Raw genomic sequence first — 23110 nt, forward strand, 5'->3', positions numbered from 1 at the left:
GTGATCAGGAAGCATTGGTAGGGAAGTAGGAAGTGATACAGGGAAGGAAAGGAAGCCAACAGAGGGGGGATTATAGAGTAAATTTAACAGGGTTTGTGCTAGCTGATTAAGCTGCATACTTCTGTGGGCAACTAAGGCTCATTTCACCTGGGGAACAATAGGAGAGAGTGTAGAATGTTATAAATTCTACCAAAGTGGCAAGGAAGCTAGGGAATTTATCCATCAACTTCTATCAGTCATTCATTGGTTAAGGGCTGTTTCTGGATATACCAAGAGATGTTTTGGGGAAATGGGGTGTTATCTACCTACATACAAACTGAGAGGGCTCCAGCAGTCAGAAAAATCCCCAGACAGGCAGCCATAGGTACTTGTAATTGAGAATCATTGGATCAGCATGTGTAGGAATAGTAAATTCCAAAGGAATATAGGCAAAACTCTGATAGCATCTGTGGCACTATATCAGGAATGATATAGGTAGAACCAAGGGGACATCAATCTCAATGGTGGCAGTGCCAAGACAATTCAAGAAAATGATCAGGAACCACAACAGTGGTTCCTTATAGAAGATGGTGGCCAAACAAGCATGAGAATAATTGTTAGAGAACTGGGTTAGGTGATAGGAGTTTCTCATAAGAGTCTTCTCTTTAGTTACCTAATTGTATACTTGTTTCCAAATCACTGGACTTCTTTGATATTTGTTTCCTCACAAATAAAATGGAAATAACATCTGCATTACCTACTTATAGGGAAGAACAAATGAAATATTTATAGGAAGCCCTTGGAACCTGAGTAACATCATAGAATTATCAAAAGGAATGAGATGACAAAGAACAAATTAGGAAGAAGTTTAATTACTTTTTAAAAAAATTTTAAAAATATTTTTTAGTTGTTGATGTACCTTTTAAAAATTTTTTTATATGTGGTGCTGAGGATTGAACCCAGTGCCTCACACATGGTAGTCAAGTGCTCTGCCATGAGCCACAGCCCCAGTCCCAGGAAGAAGTTTAATTCTATTTTTTTCCCTGTTTCCAGCTAAGGGGCTTTGGATGACTCTTATGAAGGCAAATTTCAATGTCAAGACACTAACAAAGCTTGAACATTCAGTTGTAAACACCTGGCTGGGGGAGATCCAACATGGCGGCGGGCGCGGAGAGATCAAGTCTCTGACCTCTTCAGCTGCGCGGGCATAGGGAGTCGTAAACTGTCTAAATGCTGTTTGCTCAGGATCACTAGGCAATGCTGAGCTGACGTGGTTCTGGGGCGAACAGTCTGGGCCTCTCGGAACATACCGAGCCTGGATCGGCTGCATTCAAGCTCCAGTTCACCTGCTTCTTGTGACTCAGCACTAACGAAATAACTGGTCGGCCCTCCTGAACTTACAGAGGTAAAAGCCAACCGAGCCTTCATAGGCAGTGACCACAGGATTGAAACGGGGCTTGGGAGAGACAGTCAGGACCCACCCGTTGCATTGGTCACCCGGCAAAGGGAACGAACGGTCACCATTTGCATGGGATACCACCATGGCAGAGAACTGATGTCATGGGCGGAGGAGATAACTTCATTGAAACCAGCGACTACAGGTGTGCAATCCCCTAGCCATCCCTCTCCACACAGTGGGGAAACCTTAAGGGCCCCTCCCAGCTCTCCTGTGAGCGGGATAGCCAGACCGAGGGAATCAGGAGTGGCGCAGAACTCCCGGCTACTGCTCCCCCCAGTGCTGACAACTGAGGTCTCTTGCACCAGCTACCGGGGGCGTGGCTACCGGAGGGCAAGCAAATTTACTGGGGGTTCTCAGCCCCAAGCTCTATAAACTTAGGGTCTGAGGGAGGCAAACGGGGAGAGTGTGCCCAGGCGTTCATGAAAACAGGGCTCGAAGGAGCAGCAGACCTGGCGTGTACTCAGTATTGTGGTGAGCGTCACAGGTGAGCGGGGCCTGGCTTGAGGAAACATAAGAGAAGGACCTAGACACTCAGGATTGGAGACCCGCCCAGTTTGGGAGGAAGAGTTGCTGCACAGTGATTGGTTCCCACCTATTGAGAGAAGCTTGGCCCAGTGGGCACAGCTCCACCTACTGGAAGAGAAGTTAATCAAACTCTATGACTGCATTTATTATTATTATTATTATTATTATTATTATTTAATTTGGGTTTTTTCTTTCATTCTTTTGTTGTTGTTCTTTAACTTTTTTAATGTTTTTATTTTTTAAAAATTTTATTTTATTATTATTATTTTTTTAATTTTAATTTTAATTTTTTTATTATTTTTTAAAAATTTTCTCTTTCTTTCTTTCTTTTCTATTTTTTTCTCTTTTGTCTTTTCATTTCTTTTCAATTTTCTTATTCCCCCTTCCTTGAATTCTACCTGCCTACTCTCATTCTCTTTAGTGACTTCTTCCCTTCCCTTCTAATATCTTTCTTCCCAAGCATCAAATAAATTTGTAAGAGTAAACAGTAACTCAGCAGTCAAACAGAACAAGAAGTAACATGAGCAGCATAAAAAAGCAAGGAAGAAAAGGAGTACAAACAATGAAGGACAGCCTAAATATTCAGGAGGACCTAGAGTCATCAGAAAAATGGTCATATAAAGAACTCAAGGAATACCTTAGACAGATGGAATGGAACCTTAAAGAGGATACGAGACAGCAAATCCAAACAGTGAAAGAACACATTGAGAATGAATTACATAAACAGATAAAAGAAGAAGTTAAGCATCTCCATCAGGAGATAGAGATTATAAAAAAATCAAACAATAATTCTAGAAATGAAGGAAACGATAAACCAAATTAAAAACTCAATCGAGAGTATCACTAACAGACTGGGGCAAGTAGAAGCCAGAACGTCAGATAATGAAGACAAAATATAACATCTTGAAAAGAGTCTAGCCAACTCAGAAAGGCTGGTAAAAAATCACGAGAAAAACATCCAAGAGATATGGGATAACATAAAAAAACCAAACTTACAAGTCATCAGGATAGAGGAAGGTACAGAGGTTCAAACCAAGGGAATGAGTAACCTGCTGAATGAAATAATTACAGAAAACTTTCCAGAAATAAAAAAGGAAACGAATATACAAATTGTAGATGCATACAGGACACCGAGCACACAAAATCACAGTAGACCAACGCCAAGACACATTGTTATGAAGATATCCAATATACAGAACAAAGAGAAAATATTAAAAGCTACAAGAGAAAGGAGGCAGATTACATTCAGGGGTAAACCAATAAGGTTTTTCATCACAGACGCTGAAAGCGAGAAGATCCTGGAACAACGTATTTCAAACACTGAAAGACAATGGATGCCAACCAAGAATTCTGTATCCAGCAAAATTAAGCTTCAGGTATGACAACGAAATAAAAATCTTTCATGATAAACAAAAGCTAAAAGAATTTGCAGCCAGAAAACCAGCATTGCAAAGCATCTTGAGCAAAACACTACACGAGGAAGAAATGAAAAACAACAACCAAAACCATCAGTGGGAAGTGCCTTGGTAATGACAGAGGGCGGGGGGAAAGCTAATCATGGAGAAACAAACTAAGTTTAAAAAAAAAGATAAATAATCAAACATGGCTGGCAGTACAAACCATATATCAATAGTAACTCTAAACGTTAATGGCTTAAACTTTCCAATAAAGCGACATAGGCTGGTAACATGGATTAAAAAAACAAATCCAACAATATTTTGCCTCCAGGAGACACATCTGATTGGAAAAGACATACACAGGCTGAAGGTGAAAGTTTGGGAAAAAATATACCACGCACACGGTCTTCGTAAGCAAGCAGGGGTGGCCATCCTCATATCGAATAAAATCGACTTCAAGACTAAGTTAATCAAAAGGGATAAGGAAGGACATTATATACTGTTAAAAGGAACCATTCACCAACAAGACATAACAATTATCAATATTTATGCACCAAATAATGGTGCTGCAACGTTCATAAAACAAATTCTCCTCAAGTTCAAGAATCAAATAGACCACAACACAATAATTATGGGTGACTTCAACACACCTCTCTCACCATTGGACAGATCCTCCAAACAAAAGTTGAATAAAGAAACTATAGAACTCAATATCACAATCAATAACCTAGACTTAACTGACATATATAGAATATATCAACCATCATCAAGTGGATATACTTTTTTCTCAGCAGCACATGGATCCTTCTCAAAAATAGACCATATATTATGCCATAGGGCAACCCTCAGTAAATATAAAGGGGTGGAGATAATACCATGCATTTTATCTGATCATAATGGAATGAAACTGGAAATCAATGATAAAAGAAGGAAGGAAAAATCCTACATCACATGGAAAATGAACAATATGTTACTGAATGATCAATGGGTTACAGAAGACAAAGGAGGAAATCAAAAAATTCTTAGAGATAAATGAAAATATAGACACAACATATAGGAATCTATGGGACACAATGAAAGCAGTTTTAAGAGGGAAATTCATTGCCTGGAGGTCATTCCTCAAAAAAAGGAAAAACCAACAAATAAATGAGCTCACACTTCATCTCAAAGCCCTAGAAAAGGAAGAGCAAAACAACAGCAAATGTAGCAGAAGGCAAGAAATAATTAAAATCAGAGCGGAAATCAATGAAATTGAAACAAAAGAAACTATTGAAAAAATTAACAAAAAGTTGGTTCTTCGAAAAAATAAATAAGATCATCAGACCCTTAGCCATGCTAACGAAGAGAAGAAGAGAGAGAACTCAAATTACTAACATACGGGATGAAAAAGGCAATATCACAACAGATGCTACAGAAATACAGAAGATAATTAGAAATTATTTTGAAAACCTATATTCCAATAAAATAGAAGATAGTGAAGACATCGATTAATTTCTTAAGTCGTATGATTTGCCCAGACCGAGTCAGGAGGATACACACAATTTAAACAGACCAATATCAATGGATGAAATAGAAGAAGCAATCAAAAGACTACCAACCAAGAAAAGCCCAGGACCGGATGGGTATACAGCGGAGTTTTACAAAACCTTTAAAGAAGAATTAATACCAATACTTTTCAAGTTATTTCAGGAAATAGAAAAAGAGGGAGCTCTGCCAAATTCATTCTATGAGGCCAACATCACCCTGATTCTGAAACCAGACAAAGACACCTCAAAGAAAGAAAACTACAGAACAATATCTCTGATGAACCTAGATGCAAAAATCCTCAATAAAATTCTGGCGAATCGGATACAAAGGCACATCAAAAAAATTGTGCACCATGATCAAGTAGGACTCATCCCTGGGATGCAAGCATGGTTCAATATATGGAAATCAATAAATGTTATTCACCACATCAACAGACTTAAAAATAAGAACCATATGATCATCTCCATAGACGCAGAAAAAGCATTCAACAAAGTACAGCATCCCTTTATGTCCAAAACATTAGAAAAACTAGGGATAACAGGAACTTTCCTCAACATTGTAAAAGCTATCTATCTATGCTAAGCCTCAGGCTAGCATCATTCTGAATGGAGAAAAATTGAAGGCATTCCCTCTAAAATCTGGAACAAGACAGGGATGCCCTCTATCACCACTTCTATTCAATATAGTTCTCGAAACACTGGCCAGAGCAATTAGACAGACGAAAGAAATTAAAGGCATAAAAATAGGAAAAGAAGAACTTAAATTATCACTATTTTCAGATGACATGATTCTATACCTATAAGACCCAAAAGGGTCTACAAAAAAACTACTAGAACTAATAAATGAATTCAGCAAAGTGGCAGGATATAAAATCAACAAATCAAAGGCATTTCTGTATATCAGCGACAAAACTTCTGAAATGGAAATGAGGCAAAACACTCCATTCACAATATCCTCAAAGAAAATAAGATACTTGGGAATCAACCTAACAAAAGATGTGAAAGATTTATACAGTGAAAACTATAGAACCCTAAAGAGAGAGATAGAAATCTCAGAAGATGGAAAAATGTACCCTGTTCATGGATAGGCAGAACTAACATCATCAAAATGGCGATATTACCCAAAGTTCTTTACAGGTTTAATGCAATGCCAATCAAAATCCCAACGGCATTTCTTGTAGAAATAGATAAAGCAATCATGAAATTCATATGGAAAAATAAAAGACCCAGAATAGCAAAAGCAATTCTAAGCAGGAAGTGTGAATCAGACGGTATAGCGATACCAGATTTCAAACTATATTACAGAGCAATAGTAACAAAAACAGCATGGTACTGGTACCAAAACAGGCCCGTGGACCAATGGTACAGAATAGAGGACACAGAGACTAATCCACAAAACTACAACTATCTTATATTTGATAAAGGGGCTAAAAGCATGCAATGGAGGAAGGATAGCATCTTCAACAAATGGTGCTGGGAAAACTGGAAATCCATATGCAACAAAATGAAACTGAATCCCCTCCTCTCGCCATGAACAAAAGTTAACTCAAAGTGGATCAAGGAGCTTGATATCAAATCAGAGACACGGCGTCTGATAGAAGAAAAAGTTGGCTCCAATCTACATATTGTGGGGTCGGGCTCCAAATTCCTTAATAGGACACCCATAGCACAAGAGTTAATAACAAGAATCAACAAATGGGACTTACTTAAACTAAAAAGTTTTTTTCTCAGCAAAAGAAACAATAAGAGAGGTAAATAGGGAGCCTACATCCTGGGAACAAATTTTTACTCCTCACACTTCAGATAGAGCCCTAATATCCAGAGTACACAAAGAACTCAAAAATTTAGACAATAAGATAACAAATAACCCAATCAACAAATGGGCCAAGGACCTGAACAGACACTTCTCAGCGGAGGACATACAATCAATCAACAAGTACATGAAAAAATGCTCACCATCTCTAGCAGTTAGAGAAATGCAAATCAAAACCACCCTAAGATACCATCTCACTCCAGTAAGATTGGCAGCCATTATGAAGTCCAACAACAACAAGTGCTGGCGAGGATGTGGGGAAAAGGGTATTCTTATACATTGCTGGTGGGAATGCAAACTGGTGCGGCCAATTTGGAAAGCAGTATGGAGATTCCTGGGAAAGCTGGGAATGGAACCACCATTTGACCCAGGTATTCCCCTTTTCGGACTATTCCCTGAAGACCTTAAAAGAGCGTACTACAGGGATACTGCCACATCGATGCTCATAGCAGCACAATTCACAATAGCTAGACTGTGGAACCAACCCAGATGCCCTTCAATAGATGAATGGATAAAAAAAAATGTGGCATTTATACACCATGGAGTATTACGCAGCACTAAAAAATGACAAAATCATGGAATTTGCAGGGAAATGGATGGCACTAGAGCAGATTATGCTTAGTGAAGCTAGCCAATCCCTAAAAAACAAATACCAAATGTCTTCTTTGATATAATGAGAGCAACTAAGAACAGAGCATGGAGGAAGAGCAGGAAGAAAAGATTAACATTAAACAGAGACATGAGGTGGGAGGGAAAGGGAGAAAAAAGGGAAATTGCATGGAAATGGAGGGAGACCCTCATTGTTATACAAAATTACATATAAGAGGTTGTGAGGGGAATGGGGAAATAAACAAGGAGAGAAATGAATTATAGTAGATGGGGTAGAGAGAGAAGATGGGTGGGGAGGGGAGGGAGGATAGTAGGGGATAGGAAAGGTAGCAGAATACAACAGTTACTAATAGGGCATTATGTAAAACTGTGGATGTGTAACCGACGTGATTCTGCAATCTGTATTTGGGGTAAAAATGGGAGTTCATAACCCACTTCAATCTAATGTATGAAATATGATATGTCAAGAGCTTTGTAATGTTTTGAACAACCAATAAAAAAAAAGAAAAAAAAAACACCTGGCTGGGATAGAAAATGTGTGGACAGGATCCAGAAGCTGCTCCTGGCACCAAAGTACTGACTGTTAGTACTGTTACTGAGACAGGCAAGGCCCATTGTGTCACACTAACAGGTGATACTAGTCACCTAAGAGATGGGTGTTGGGTGTGAAATGGGAGCTGAGGACTTCAGATTTTTAAAAAAATGAGAATTTAAACCTTAAAAGGAGTGAATGTAATCCAAATATAAATGCTTTTCATGTAATTTCTCCAAATTAATCACTCTAATTACATTTCTTAAGGCATCAACTAGATGTGAACTTTCCATGATGTATAGGTCAGACTTTTGGTTTCCAGAGGAGATAGGAGGATAGGACTAATCAGTCACACTTCCACCTAAAGCAATCCTTGAAGTGGGTCTTGCCAAGTGGAATCGCTTCTGGAGCAAGTATGAACTGTCACAAAGGGAAAATAATAGGGTTATCTCAGTATCTTGGGGATGACTGCCATTTTCACCAGGATGCCTAATGTCCTTTGCCTTGAGGGTTCTTAATGATGGTATAATTTTCAGCAAATGCTGTTTAATGGAAGGCCTTTTGAAAGGGTTTTACAAAATAAAAAGGCTTGACTTGTTGGTTCAGCCCATACACTGAGATTTTCCAAATGTAGTGCAATAGTACTATTAAGAAAACCATTGAATGGACTAATAAGGGAGGATGTTGCCTGTGATAACAAAGAGAAGGCAATAGAAGTTTTATTAGCATCAAGTAAGATAAAAATATCATAATAGGCCCATCTGGGAAGCCAGTAATTCTGGGAACAGGAAGAGTATAGCTAGTATTTAATAAATAATCTCTTTAAATAGAATTTCCCCCTACTTTGGCAGATTCTTCCCTTGCCTTATGCAAAAGTCCTTTATTCCTCCCTTTCTATGTGCCTGTTAGTCCCCACCCCCCCAGTTTACTAGTTTCCTCCATTTCATTCCTGATTGTTAAATTCCCACTGACACTTGGCTTATTTTCAAATAGACAAGAAGGTGGTACTGGAGTTTGCCAAATGGTGATGCAATAACTCATTGTAATAAAAACCGGAACTCTGGGCATCTATGCTGAGCTTATAAGAGATAAGAGCTTCCAAACAACACGATTCGATTTGATTTCAAACCAACATTTTATCTTTTTCATCCCTGCCTATATTCCTCCTGGAGTACAGAGAAATAAGACTGTCAATTTACACAGATTTTCTGTGATCCTGTCCACTGACTCTAGCTTATTTTTCCTCTTCTGTTTTCACAGTTGGGTACCTGTAGGAATGCTTGGGTGCAGCAAACCCACTTAGAGCCTCTGCTCCTGGCCCTTGTATAAATATAAAAGAATGCTGTAGGGATCCTTTCATATATCTTTGAGCTTAGTCATTGCCTTACATCACCAGACAAGTTTCCTTGGAGATTTCCTTTTGTCCATATTCAATAATTTATCCTTTCCCTAAAGAATTTAGTCACCTATGCTTTTTACTTCTGGGACTTAACTCTGAAGATACATCAATTTCTCCAAGACCCTCTCATTAATTCATATGGCCAAGCAACATAATCAGAAGTTTAGGAGAAAACAATTTACTGTGGATATAATAAGAATATTATATACCTCCTGGTTTAATGTTGGAATTTGCCATTACTAAAACTATGAGGCTTTTCCTTCATCTGACCTGTGCCTCCCTTTGTATTCTGATCTATTGCTACAGTCCCCTTTTCTCTCTGTTCTCCAGTTTACTAAACTTCTTCAGTATCCTGAATTTGCCATAGTATCTGTTTTAGTTCTAGTAGAGCCCAGTGGTATTAGTTATGGTAATTCTAGCTTCTCTTTCAGACAAATTCTGATGTCTCCATGGCTTTAACACAATAAAAACTCCATGAAGCCTGTCTCCATCTTCTTATGCTGCTATAACAGAATACTCAAGACTGGGTAATTTATAAAGAGCAGAAATTTATTTTCTCAGAGTTCTGGAGGCTGGGAAGATCAAGATCAAGGTGCTAGCATCTGGTGAGGACCTGCTTGCTGTATCCTAACACAGCAAAGGGCAGAAAGACAAAAGGACACTAAAATTGTGTCCTCACATGGTAGAAAAGCAGAAAAGAGCAAACTCACTTTTGAAAGCTCCTCTATTCGTGAGGGAAGAACCCTCATGATTTAAACACCCCCAAAGCCCCCACTTCCCTGTTGCATTGGGGGATTAAGTTTCTAATACAAGAAATTTGGGGGATACATTCAGACCATAGCAAAGCCCAAAGGAGTTCTTGATTCATAGGTGGCCTTCCAAGCGGTATTTAGGACACACGATCCTTTCCTCAAGAGGCTTTATGTCTGCATTGTGCTGGCAGAGATGAAAGAGGCTACATAGCATGGTGCCTGGGAGGCTTTCATGGGCTGGACCTGGAAGTGGTACATAACTTCCTCTGATGTTTATTGCCCAAACTTTGATACACGGTGATGTCCAACTGCAAGAGAGGCTGGGAAATGTAGTCCTACTCTCTGCCAGGAAAAAGAGCTTTGACAAGTAACTAGCCAGGCTATAGTATCATAATGGGTATTTTAGGTCCATGATAATTTATTATAAGTTCTAGCTATTTATGTCCATGATACATTCTAGCTAGTTTATGTCCATTATTATAGGGCATTATTGGCTCAAAAAACATTTGGAGGTCCAGAGAATCTGGTTTGGTGGCTGTATGGACATTAATGACACCCAAGTTATAGTACCTAAGTGCTCTAGCAGGGGTCTGACTATCTGACTGCTTTACATCTTATTTACCATAGCCTTATAACATGACCATGTTGCATGGTATGCTATGGTCAACACTGCTCAATGTCTACAGTCATGTTCTGCCACCCTCACCTGCACAATGATTTTGTGTAATACTCATTTTCTCTCCTTGCTTTCTTCAGTATCAAAGTTTATGTGGGTGCATCCAATTGGTTGAAATTTAGGCAAACACCTGTGCCCAATTATGAGGGAAAGCAATGTAGGTTTCTGTCTGCAGGACATAGTGACTTAATACGGGAATTCTCCAAATATAAGAAAGTTGTTTAAGGGGTTAGGGCTGTGACTCAGTGGTAGAATGCTTGCCTGGCATGTGTGAGGCCCTGGGTTTGATCCTCAGCACCACATAATAAAATAAAGGTATTGTGTCCAAGTACAACTAAAAAATATTTTTTAAAAAGAAAGTTGTTAAAAAGGTGCTGTGCACTTTTAAACAACTATTTCCTTGAGTTTTCTTGAGATCAAATACAGAAACAAAGACTTGGTAGCTTATTAGGAAAATGATCCCAAGAAGCAGGGAGGAGGGAATTGTGAGAGTGAGGGAAGCAGGAAGGACCAATTAAATGTGAGGTGATTATCCTTTGGTCAACTGGGGCTCAATGTCTCTGGGATCCTTTGAGGAACTGTGTAGAATACATCTCAGAAATGTCTTCCCAGTGTGGGGACACAGGACATTTATTCATTCTCATTATTTATTTGTTGGTTTTCTCTGAGAATATATCCCTCACCCCATCTGTGTTTCTGGACTGTCTTGCATAGAAAAACAACCTTATAAAAAGCTTTGAAAAACTTCCTGAGGCAAAAGAGGAGAAAACATGGGGAGGTCATGATGTGGCACATAGATCCTTATAGTATGCTGTATGTTCACATAGCTGAAGTGGAAATTAGAGGTATAATGAGGGGATTCCCTCTCCATTAATTCTACATACATATTAACTGATAAAAGGTGCAACTGTGGTCATATTGTCCTTCTGCTTAAAGACTTTAAATCCCATGATAAAACTATGATTTGATCTAATATTTTCTATTTTTAACTTAAAAGGTTAATGCTAAGTACCTGACATTCAAAGTCATCTCAGGCCTGGCCCTTCAGACCTTTCTAGTTTTCTCTCCTGTAGTCAATATGAGGCATAGTGTGTTGTTCTTAGAATCTGGTCATATTTCACAAGCTGAAATCTGGTGGATAGAGTGGTGTCAAAAATGGTACCTTTCATGAAAACATTAGTCTAGTATACCTCAACGAGACTACCCCAAAAACCACCATGTAGACCTCCTTTCTCTGGAGGAATGAATTGAAATCTTAATGACTTACACGGGAAGGGGCTTAATGAAAAGATTTTGGGTACCTTCCAGGATGGCTGCAACCTAGCTCACACATTGGCAGATGAAGCCATAACTATACTAGAAGTCATACCTCATTGTAACATTCTTGTTTTCAGTGAACATTAGATGCTACAGCTTGTGTCATCATACCAGTAAAGTCGGACAGTTGGATGTTGCCACCTCTGCCCTAGCATTTTGACATGGCTACCACTGCTGCTAATGCTGTTGCCATCATCACCAAGATGGATCTTCTACTGCCCCCTGCTTCATTTTGTTAGCTCCCTATTCCAGTCTGGAAGAATGCATGCAATTGTTGGAGTAGTCTCACAATGGCAAGGAATATGAAATAATAAGTGTAATAAGACATCATCCACCTTGTGGCATCTTTTTCCCATTGCCAAACTTCTTGCTCTCAAAAAATAAATTGCACAACTTGGTCTACAAAATACCAGATGATCGCTAAGGTCCTTTTTGCCTCTAAGAGCCTGTGCTTTCCTCATTTTCTATAGCGAACTACTTTTTCAGTGAGAGATTTATTCTCCAGGGCAAGGCTATTACGAAGAATATGGACATCTTTCTTGGCTCATTTACTTCTCAATTTTATGCTACCAATTTTTGTTTCAAACTAGAATAGAAGGGCAGAATCCACATTTCTTCAGAGCAGCAGACTGCATTAACTTAATGTCTTAGTATTTCAAGACAGCCAAAGGGCTCTGTCAAAGATATTTTGTTGTTTTTACTCCCATAATTATACTGGTCTTAGAAAGGTGGGTGTAATCTCGAGGGCACTCTATTACAGTTGGTTATACGAAACTGCCTTTCAAAATTGCTAAAAGCACCTCAGTGTATCTGCAGTATAATACTAATCTTGGCTTGACATAAATGCTAGTTTTATGGCTGTACGCTCCGTAAAAAGTGTATTTTAGCCTGAAGAAAATGCCAGTGTTTAGGTAATTTTGACTTTATTTTGTCTCTCTTGATCTGTAATAATCATGTTTAATTTTGACACATTTAGTTAGACATCTTGATATCCTAAATGCTCTGTTATAGCAAAAGAACTTGAAGCAGAATTAAAATTTCAGTAATTTGTTGAAGAATTGTGTAATCTACTAGAGACTATTTAGTTCTATGCACATTGTCACTTAATCATATCAAAATGTAAAAATAGCTGGTCATAGTTCTCTCAGGTTTCAATAGAGGATAAAGTAATAGAATTGTGAAATCCTGATTTGGTAAGGGTTGTTAATGTTCATCTTGTCCTGTGTTTCACTGAATTTTTATTAGGTATTTTTTGAAAAAGGGTGGTTCTTAGAGAAGTATAGGGAATGCTGTATTCTGTATCTTTCTTATGGACATTCATAATGCATGTTAATACTTTAAAGGCACTGGGAAGTTTTGTAATAAAGAAACCTGTTTACCTATATAGCATTCTTCTTAAATTTGACATGAAACCTGTTTTGTTTATTATTATTGTTATTTTTTACAAAAGTTTATTGACATAATAATAAGATAATGTTTCCATGCAGCTTGGGAAACCTATCTATCATAGCCTATTACCCATTCAAAACATCCTTGCAAGACATACTCATCCAGGCTTTATTTGGTGGTTACATTGGCAAATTCAAAGACAGCAGTAAAAAAGATAGACCTTGGTATGAGATGAACACCACAATGACACTCATTATTACATTGAGACCTTCAAAGATCAAATTCACCTTAAGTATTAAGTTACAAAGGAATAATTTGGTGAGTTACAGTAGTTTATCAATGTAACTTTCTTCAAATTACCTTATAGTCAAACATTATTTTTAGAAAGACAGTCTAGAGAAATTCTTAATTTTTAAGTGTTATCTTCAAGGTGTCATCTCATATTTGGCTTTTTTTTTTTAAAGAGAGAGAGAGAGAATTTTTTAATATTTATTTTTTAGTTTTTGGTGGACACAACATCCTTATTTTATTTTTATGTGGTGCTGAGGATCGAACCCAGCGCCCCACGCATGCCAGGTGAGCGCACTACTGCTTGAGCCACATCCCCAGACCTCATATTTGGCTTTAACTTTACTTTCCTGTAGTATTATTATTGTACTGTCCTCCATTATGGTTGCTACATATCAATAATGTGCTATAATTTTGTAGTTCTGTGTCAAAACAATCTTTCCATTTGAATTAGGAGATATTTTCACAGATTTGTAGTCATAGAGTGATGTTCACCTCACTGTCACATTTGAAAATGGAAGATGTGGTGCTAATGTATTGTTTTCTCCATGGGGGCCAGGCCCTCTCCCTGTTTCTAGGCTATGGCTCAGGCCTGGCCAGTCAATGCAATCCTTCCTTTGACCACAATGATTCAGAGTGATGCTAGGTAAAAAAAATTAAATTGACTTCTGGAATTCTGTGTTGGTATCTAATTCTCCCTGGGTCTCTAGCATTTCTGCACATCTCATAAGTGAGGAATTGAATGCCTGTTGTTCTGGACTATCTTTTCAAGGAGGTTTATGTGTTCTATAACCTTGAAAGAATAACCTCTGTCTCCCTTCAGAGCAAAAGACAGGCATGCTTATTGTCCAGTAAAATAAAGATAGTATCTCTCTCTGAACCAATTGGCAGGCATGCTTTCTGCCCATTATAAAAGATTCAGGTTCATCAAGTTCAAGGTTCCTTTCCTGTAATACAATCCACTGCATGTACAGGTGTCATCTGGCCCTTCTCATATTGCCTTATGGGAATTGGGTTTGGGGGCACTAGCACAATACTGATGAGCTAACATGCTAGCTACTGCTGTTGCTAAGAAATTGTCCTTCATCTCTGACCTAGCAATCTCACGTCTTCTACCAGCAACAGTGACAAATGTAAAAGCTCAGCTTCTTCACAGTTCTTTACACTTTGATGGAAACTCTGAAGTGTCTTTCTGCTGAAGTTTCTGAGGATAGGGGATGTAAACTTGAGCCTGCTTACACCACCTTGCCACTGCAAGAGGAGAGATTATTTGTCTCAGAATGGAACCAACACAGAGGAAAGCAAAGCACTAAGGGATAGATGTGGTAGAATCATCATTATAGCTGTCACTTATTCATCACCTATTTTTGTGTCAGGTAGTGTTAGGCATTGCCTGTATTGTTGTTCTCAAATCCTTTTGTAACCTTAAGAAGTTTATTCCTGTTCTACTGAAGAGGTAACCGAGTTTCAGCAGTTTGCTTCTTTTCACATGTGGACAGAGAATGGTTTTGTATTTCTCTTTTTCATTTTTATTTAGGCCTTTTCTATTAAAATATTGTAAACATGAAAATAGTTTTTCCATAATTATTTTTAAATACACTGAAGAGAAATTTTAAAAGGAAAAAAAAAGAAAATAGTCATAAGTCCAAATGACACATTTTTTTCTTTTAGCTGCAATTATTGTCCATCCCACCTAACTGATGCTTTTTTTTCCTCTTAGCATTATTAGACTCAGAAGTGCAAAGACCTTGGAAAATTACTTTACCTTTTTGTGTCTCATTGCCTCATCTATAAGATGAGGATTAATAAGAGTAGCTATCTCTTAGGCTGTGTTGATTAAATGAGTCACTATATCTGAATTGTTTAGAATATTGCCTGCATGTAGCAAGGCTCAAATACATTGTAGCTATTATTGTTACAGACGATGTTGTTTTTATTTGAGGGGATGAGAGTGGGTGAAATGAGGAAAGTAGGGGGTGGGGAGCAGAAACATCACTAAGGCTTCAGAGAACCTTTTCTGTTAGAAGACTTCTCACCTCCCAGCTTCCCTTTGTTCCTTTTCTTGGTTCCATTCAAAAAAGAAAAACATGAAGAGTATAAATTTAAAACTGGGCATGGTGGCAGGTGCCTGTAGTCCCAGCACTCGGGAGGCTGAGGCACAAGAGTTGCTTGGAACAAAGGAAAGGAGCTTGAGGCCACCCTGGGCAAAATGGCAAGGCCCCATCTCAAAAAATAAAAAAAAGAAGTAAGTGTATGCAATCTTTTTTTTTAAAGGTTAAATTGATTTTATTTTTTTAAAATATTTATTTATTTTTTAGTTCTCGGCGGACACAACATCTTTGTTGGTATATGGTGCTGAGGATCGAACCCGGGCCGCACGCATGCCAGACAAGCGCGCTACCACTTGAGCCACATCCCCAGCCCGTGTATGCAATCTTTTGATACTGGAGATTTAAACCAGTGGTGCTCTACCACTGAGTTACATACACAGCCTTTTGTTTAAATTTTTATTTTTATTTTTGAGACGGGGTCTCACCAAGTTGCCAAGGCTGGCCTCAAACTTGTGATCCTCCGATTCTCCTGCCTCAGCCTCCCAAGTAGCTGAGATTGCAGGTGTGTACCAGCAGGCCTCTCAGCAACTTTTCGATAATCTCCCTCAAATCATCATCCTAGGTCCCAGATGCTAGGTTTCTCTTTATTAATATTTGTAACTTTGCCATGGTCTTTGGTTTTATAATCTATTCACATAACAACAATTAAAAAAATCTTTAGATATTATCTATCACTTCTCTGTTCCCGATTTCCAAAACTCTAGGTGCAGTTTCAGATGTATTTACACATGGCTTCTTCCTGTGCAACACTGATTCCTTAGCAAAAAAGCAAATTTAAACTTAAATGACTTAAAACAGATACTTTTAAAGTATTATTATTATTATTATTATTATTATTTGCAGTGCTAGGGATAGAACCCAGGGCCTCATGTGTGCCAGGCAAATGCTCTGCCACCGAGTTCCATCCCCAGCCCTAAGCCCATTTTTTTGGAGGGGGGAGTAAACATAAATTTCTAAAATGGTCAAGTACATATATTCATACTCCTTAATTTGTTTCTTAATGGGTTATTTTAATTACAATCTTATTAGCACTCACTGATTTGATCAAGACCCTTGCTTACCCCAGATTCCTCGGGGTTTGGTTTTTTTCTCCCCCAGATTTAAACTTTTCTTCAGTTTCTCTGTTAGGTTCAGAGGGCAGGGGTGGGTTGAAGGAGAGCAGGCCTGGAGGTGGGGGGACATTCCTGCTGTTCATGTACTCTCATTGCTAACTGCTCTGCTTCCTGGAGAGAGGTTCATTTTGCTAGTTTATAAGTGGGACAACAGAGCTCATATTTTCCTATTCATGCCAGTTTCTTTATTCAAGGAATTTGAGATGACTGTCTCCTTAATGTTGCTGCAAGACAAGCTGGGAACAATGGGAAAATCTGAGGTAGGACTAGTCTTTCTTATATAATGATGGGTATGTGTCAAAAACAAGAATAAAAACAAAGATAATGAATGATATCATTAAAACTAACTTAGCTCAGAGTGCTAATAGCTTTTCTTTTCACAAACCCTTTATATTCTTAAAAATTTGAGGACCCCAGAGAGCTATTGTTTTTTGTGTTATATAACTACAAAAAATAGTTTTGACCTTGCAGAATCCCTGAAAGGTTCTTGGAGATCCCCAGGGATCTCCTTACTCTACTTTGAGAGCCACAGACATAGATGATTTTTAGATAATTTTAAAGGCAAATTTGAGCAGGTGCAAGTCATACAGGAATTACAGGATCATAAACACAAAACCAGATTCTGTATAATTAAGGAGGACATTCTTGTTTTTTCTTGGTGACTCTGAGAAATAAGATTTTGACTAAATCAAGTGTAGTGAAATCTTCTACACCAGCTCTGTCCAAAAGAACTTTCTGAAATGATGGTGTTTTAGTTGGCTTATTTGTCATTATAACCAAAACACCTGATACAAAAAAATTACTGGAGGAAAAATTTATTTTGGCTCATGGTTTTAGTAGTCTCAATCCATAGAAGGCAAACTCCATTGTTCTGAGCCTAAGGTGAGGCAAACTCTCGTGGCAAAAGTGCATGGAGGAGAAAAGCAGCTCAGGATATGGCAATCAGGAAGCAGAACCCTGATCACCAGAGAAAAAAATAGAACCCCCAAAGGCATACCCCCAGTGACCTACCTCTTAAAGCCATATTCTACTTCCCTATAATTACCACTCAGTTAATCCATATCAGTGGATTAATCCACTGATTAAATTAGGATAACTATAACCTAATCATTTCACCTTCAAATATTCTCGAATTGTCTCACACATGAACTTTTAGGGGATACCACATATAAACATATCCATCGACTATGGTTTGGATATGTACACTGTTTAATATTGTAGATGGCTACTGAGCACTTGAAATGTAGCTGGTGAGACCGAGGAGAATTTTATTGAATTACTTAACTGATTTAAATTTAAATTGAAATAGACACATGAAGAGAGGGTACCATATTGGGCAACATAGTTCTAGACACTAGAACTGCCTGGAAGAAGTCACTTCATCAAAGAAACAAGAAATCTTTTTTTTTTTTTTTTAAAGAGAGAGTGAGAGAGGAGAGAGAGAGAGAGAGAGAGAGAGAGAGAGAGAGAGAGAGAATTTTTAATATTTATTTTTTAGTTCTCGGCGGACACAACATCTTTGTTGGTATGTGGTGCTGAGGATCGAACCCGGGCCGCGCGCATGCCAGGCGAGCGCGCTACCGCTTGAGCCACATCCCCAGCCCGAAACAAGAAATCTTGTTGGAGAAAGATACCTCATATAGAAAGTAGTCTCTAATCACAGGTGACCTCAAGGACAGGGTTGAGAAGACAAAATTGAAGCTACAAATGGCTTTTTTCTGTGTGGCTGCTACCACTCTTGATTTTACCAAGGAGTGGCTTAATTGTTAGATTCAAAGATTAATTTCTCATTGACTAATATTGCACAACTCTGTCACTTCTTGAGATGCTTAGTTCTGCCATAATTACATGCATTTTTTGATGTTTTGACTCTCAGTGACAATAGGATCAGGACATCCCCAGAAGATGGTTGTTCCTATCTGCAAGGGGGTCATCTTGGTCTGCATTGAGATGAGGAAACTCTCTTACCTTACCCTAGTCCTAACATTATTCTTAGTGAGATGTTTAAGGGAGATAAAGAGGTAGTAATATATATATGAATGATAGTCCTGGTACATTGTCTTGAACACACTCTAATGGCTCAATAAATGTTACTTTCATTGCTTTTTAGAGTGAATGAGCCTGGAAAGCAGGTGGTATGCTGAAGTTGGTGAACTGGCTGCTGCTGAAGGCCCTTAATGAGGTCCTCATTGTAAATCTCAGGCCAGGATACTCCCAGGACAAGAGCAGGTATGCATCACTGTAGATGCTAGAACTGTAGATGTCTGTATGTATGTACGTCTGTATCCATCATTCCATCCACTTGAAATACTGGGGATTGAGCTAGGGCCTTACATATGCTAGGCAATGCTGTATCAGTGAGCTACATTCCCAGCCCCAGATGTTCTAATGCCGTGTTAACACATGTCAAGCCTTCTGTGTGCCAATTCCAGACAATTAAAATGAGTTGGATAATTACCCTGTGGCTTTTTTTTTGGGGGGGGTTTCTTTGTTCTTTTGTTTGAACTACTAGTGCTTGAACCCAGGGCCTCATGTATGGTAGACAAGTGCACTATTGAGCTACACCCTATCCCTTTCCCTATGGCTTTATTCAATGTCATCCAATAAAGGTAATTCACATTCATCTTTGTAATAATCACCCCTAATATAGGTCTGATGGAATAAGAGTGTGCACTAGAGTGTTAACAATGGGAATGGAGAGGAAGCAGTGTATCGGAACTGCCTGGAAGAAGTCACTTCAAAGAAACAAGAAATCTTGTTGGAGAATTTGAAGAAATTAAGAGGATACTGAGATTGACAACAGAGGAAAAGGAGAGGCAAGAGGCAAAGTTGATTGATGGAGGAGAATCATTCTCAAATTGTGGTTCCTGGGACCAGCAGCATAGCTTCTCCTGGGAAATGCAAATTATTTAGTCTCTTTCCCCACTTAGTAAGTGAAAGACTCTTGAGGCTGGGCCCAGTGATCAAGTTTAAGAAGCTTTCCATGTAATTCTGATTTACACTTGAGTTCAAACAACTGGGCATAGAATGAATTCAATCTTCCATCTTTTTCTTCTTAGGTCCTTGATGGATTGGATAATGCCCATATTCACTGGGCAGGGACACCTGCTTTACTTAATTAACCAATTCAAGTCCTAATCTCTTCTGGAAACCCCATCACAGACATACCCAGAAATACTGGTTAACCACTTATCTGAGCATCCCTGGCCCAGGCAAATTTACACATAAAATTAACTAAAATAAAATAAATCAATAAAAAATAAAGTTTCTAACTGCTTACAGTTGCCCTTTATTTCTGGAGATTTGCCCTTGGCTTAATAGGAGAGATTAAAGCCCTCTGTCCCCACTCTGGGGTCCAGAGTTGGATACTGAAGTGCAAAAATTTGTCTCTTTGGTTTTGAGGATTTACAATTTGTGGTGTGGTTTATGCTCCTGAGCCCCTGTATGGTTTAGCTCAAGACTGGACTTTCCTGAGAGCATACCCTTGCTTGACTCCCTGCCCTATTCTGTGTCTTCTACTCCATAACATCTTGCTTGACTCCCTGCCCTATTTTCTGCTCCTGTATATTACAGAGAAACCTTCTCCAGAGAGCATTCCTCAGTTCATCATGAGCATCCAAATCTGTCTCAGGCTCTGCTTCTAGGGAAAGGAGATGGATCTAACGCCAGGAAGTTGCAAGAACACCCTTAGGGGTGGAAAAGATATGTTGAAATTACATCATTTAGGATCACCTGGAGTTTCTGAACATTTTTTTAAAGTGGTAATACACTTACAGGGTTTGAAAATTTGAAAACAAAATATGCTTTAACTCATTCCCCTATCTGCCCACTCACCTCCCTTCAAAAGTCACTGCAGTTATTAATTGCTTTTGTATTATTCCAGGGATTTCAAAAGTGCATAGACATGCAGATACAATTTTCATTCTCCTCAACCTCTTTACACAAATAATTTCTATATCCAGTATTCTGCACCTTGCTCCCCCCAGGTGGATTTTGGCAGACTTTCCACATACGTGCACAGAGGACATCTTTTTAATTTTTTTATTTTTACAGCTTCCATTGAAGAAAGAGATCTTGTAGCCTGTCCTCCATTTATAGCCACTTAGGTTATTGTCTTTTGTTGTGTTTTTGGATAATTACTGAAACATATAAAGTTGCCTCGATCAGTGTGATTCTTTATGAAGTGGATGGCTTATATTTTTGGTAGTCAGGTGTTCAAGGGGGACATTAATCCTTTCAGAGGGGGGCAGTGTTAAAAGTCAGAAGGTTTTATTACAGGGAAACCTCCTCTTCAGGAAAACCTATGATGTCTGGATGAATATGTTAAAAAAGAACACATAAATTAGGAGGTGATGATATATTTTTTAAAATGTTTCATTTAATATGTTTACTGAAGTGTTTCTTTGGGTGGAGAGTTGCTGTGATTTAATCTTAAAAAATCTGAATTAACTTCATCTTTGTAAAAGCACATTTCTTGTATTTAAGCAAGCTACTCCTATATTGTTTTGTATTCATTACATACAATGTATGTATTTTAAGGCTCATTTAAGCTGGGGTATTATTGTGCTGAAGTTTTTGTTATAGTGAATGGACATAGGTTAGGGCTTGGCAATATTATTGTTGAATTAACATTTTTGTCAAAATGATACTTATTTTTATGAAATTTAATGTGGAATGATCCTTTGGGGTCTTGAAAGATGTAATTCATTTTTTAGAACCTGGCTTTGGAAGATATTTTGGCTTGGCATTGTAGAAATTTTGTTTTTGAATGAAAAACATTTCAACTCTCTTCACTGGTTTTCTCTTTATTAGAATACTTTAACTAAAAGAATAATTAATATCTTCTCCAAGAAGGGGTCAAAATGAATATTTAAAATTCAATTTCCTAGAAATGAAAATTCGTGTTTTCTCTATTGTTGCAGTAGCTTAATTAAACCAGAATTATTCTTATGACATTATCAGTTTTCTGAATATTTCCTTCCCCTTTTTGATATATCAGACCTAGACTGCATACATTACAATTTCAGGCTCAAAATTTGTTGTTTTAGTTCACTTGAAGTAACACTTTGCTACTAATTTCTACCAATGTTACACCTAAATAGATTGCAAATTCAGGGAGGTGTTACCAATACTGTTTTCACAGAGCATGGAAGTTGTTAAATGTTAATTGAAGGAATTTTTTTTTAACAGATTAGTGGTTCTGCAGTTACCCTGGAAATTGGGACATAAAAGTTCTTGGCCCTCCATATTATTCCCTGAAAATGCAAAATAAAAGAGGGTGTTGTAGTCACATCAATATATAGAGGTAAGCATTAGTTCAGGTAAGAAAGGAAGGTGTTAACAAAGGCCAGGGAGAATTCTTTCATTACATATGGGAGGAATTTTCACTGAAAGGGCACTTAATACCCAGATAAATCTACAGAAATGACAGATATTAAAGAGTCAGACTTTTTTGAACAGAATTTTGTGGCAAAACATGGAAAACAGAGAAAGCATGTCATGTTTTATCCATGTGCTCGGTTGTGCCAATATTGGCTGAATGTTGCACAACAGCACGGTAGCTGTACTTACCGCAGCTGTCGTTTAAGGAATGTGGCAGATTTGCTTGACTTGAAAATTGTTCCAGCAAAAATTCCATTTTTACTTTAGGAATTTTCTTTAGAAATTGGGGAGAAGTCTTAGAAAAATGCAGGGTTGGATGCTCCTTGTTATTGACTTGTCCCATCATCTTCCCTGATAGTTGGGATAGGGGAAGGCACAGCTGAGACTGGGTTTCAGGGGCTGGAGAGGGGTGGGAAAGGGGAAAAATTACCTTTTACCCAGGGTAACAGTTGTGAAACTGTTGGGCAAATAACCAGGATCAACTTGGCTAAAGTTGGGGAGGGGGTCCCTCATCCCCAAACAAAGCAAAGTCCAGACAAGTGCTTTGCAAGGACTTCTCAAGTCAGTGGTGAGAAACTCTGGCTTGCAACAATTTTGGAGCCCCAGTGCCCTTTTAATAAAATTTATTTACAGCATCTCAGGATACCAGTGCATCTAAGTCTCCTTTCTCTCCTGTTCTTTCCAGCTTCCTTTCACCAGTTGACCTGGTGTGGAACTCTGAAAATCTAAGAGCTCACCCATCTGGAATGTTAAGAGGCAGCATCTAGATAAGAGGGTTTGGATTACATGAGAGAAACACGGCTGCTTTTTCCTGGTCTTTTTATTCCTTTTATCAACTTGTTTT

At 38.3% G+C, this 23110-nt stretch overlaps 1 long non-coding RNA gene across 1 annotated transcript in view; it reads left to right on the forward strand.

The window, feature by feature from the left end:
* The window catches only part of LOC308639038, a 36571-nt gene extending 16471 nt beyond the window's left edge, over window positions 1-20100 (forward strand). Inside the window, exons 2-3 of the long non-coding RNA XR_014019966.1 lie at window positions 18995-19113; window positions 19535-20100. This is a non-coding gene — a long non-coding RNA (uncharacterized lncRNA). The remainder of the gene's footprint in view (window positions 1-18994; window positions 19114-19534) is intronic.
* The last annotated feature ends 3010 nt before the right edge of the window (window positions 20101-23110 follow it).

This window comes from Spermophilus citellus (assembly GCF_964194105.1).
Source record: "Spermophilus citellus genome assembly, chromosome: X".
Classification (NCBI taxonomy): Eukaryota; Metazoa; Chordata; class Mammalia; order Rodentia; family Sciuridae; genus Spermophilus; species Spermophilus citellus.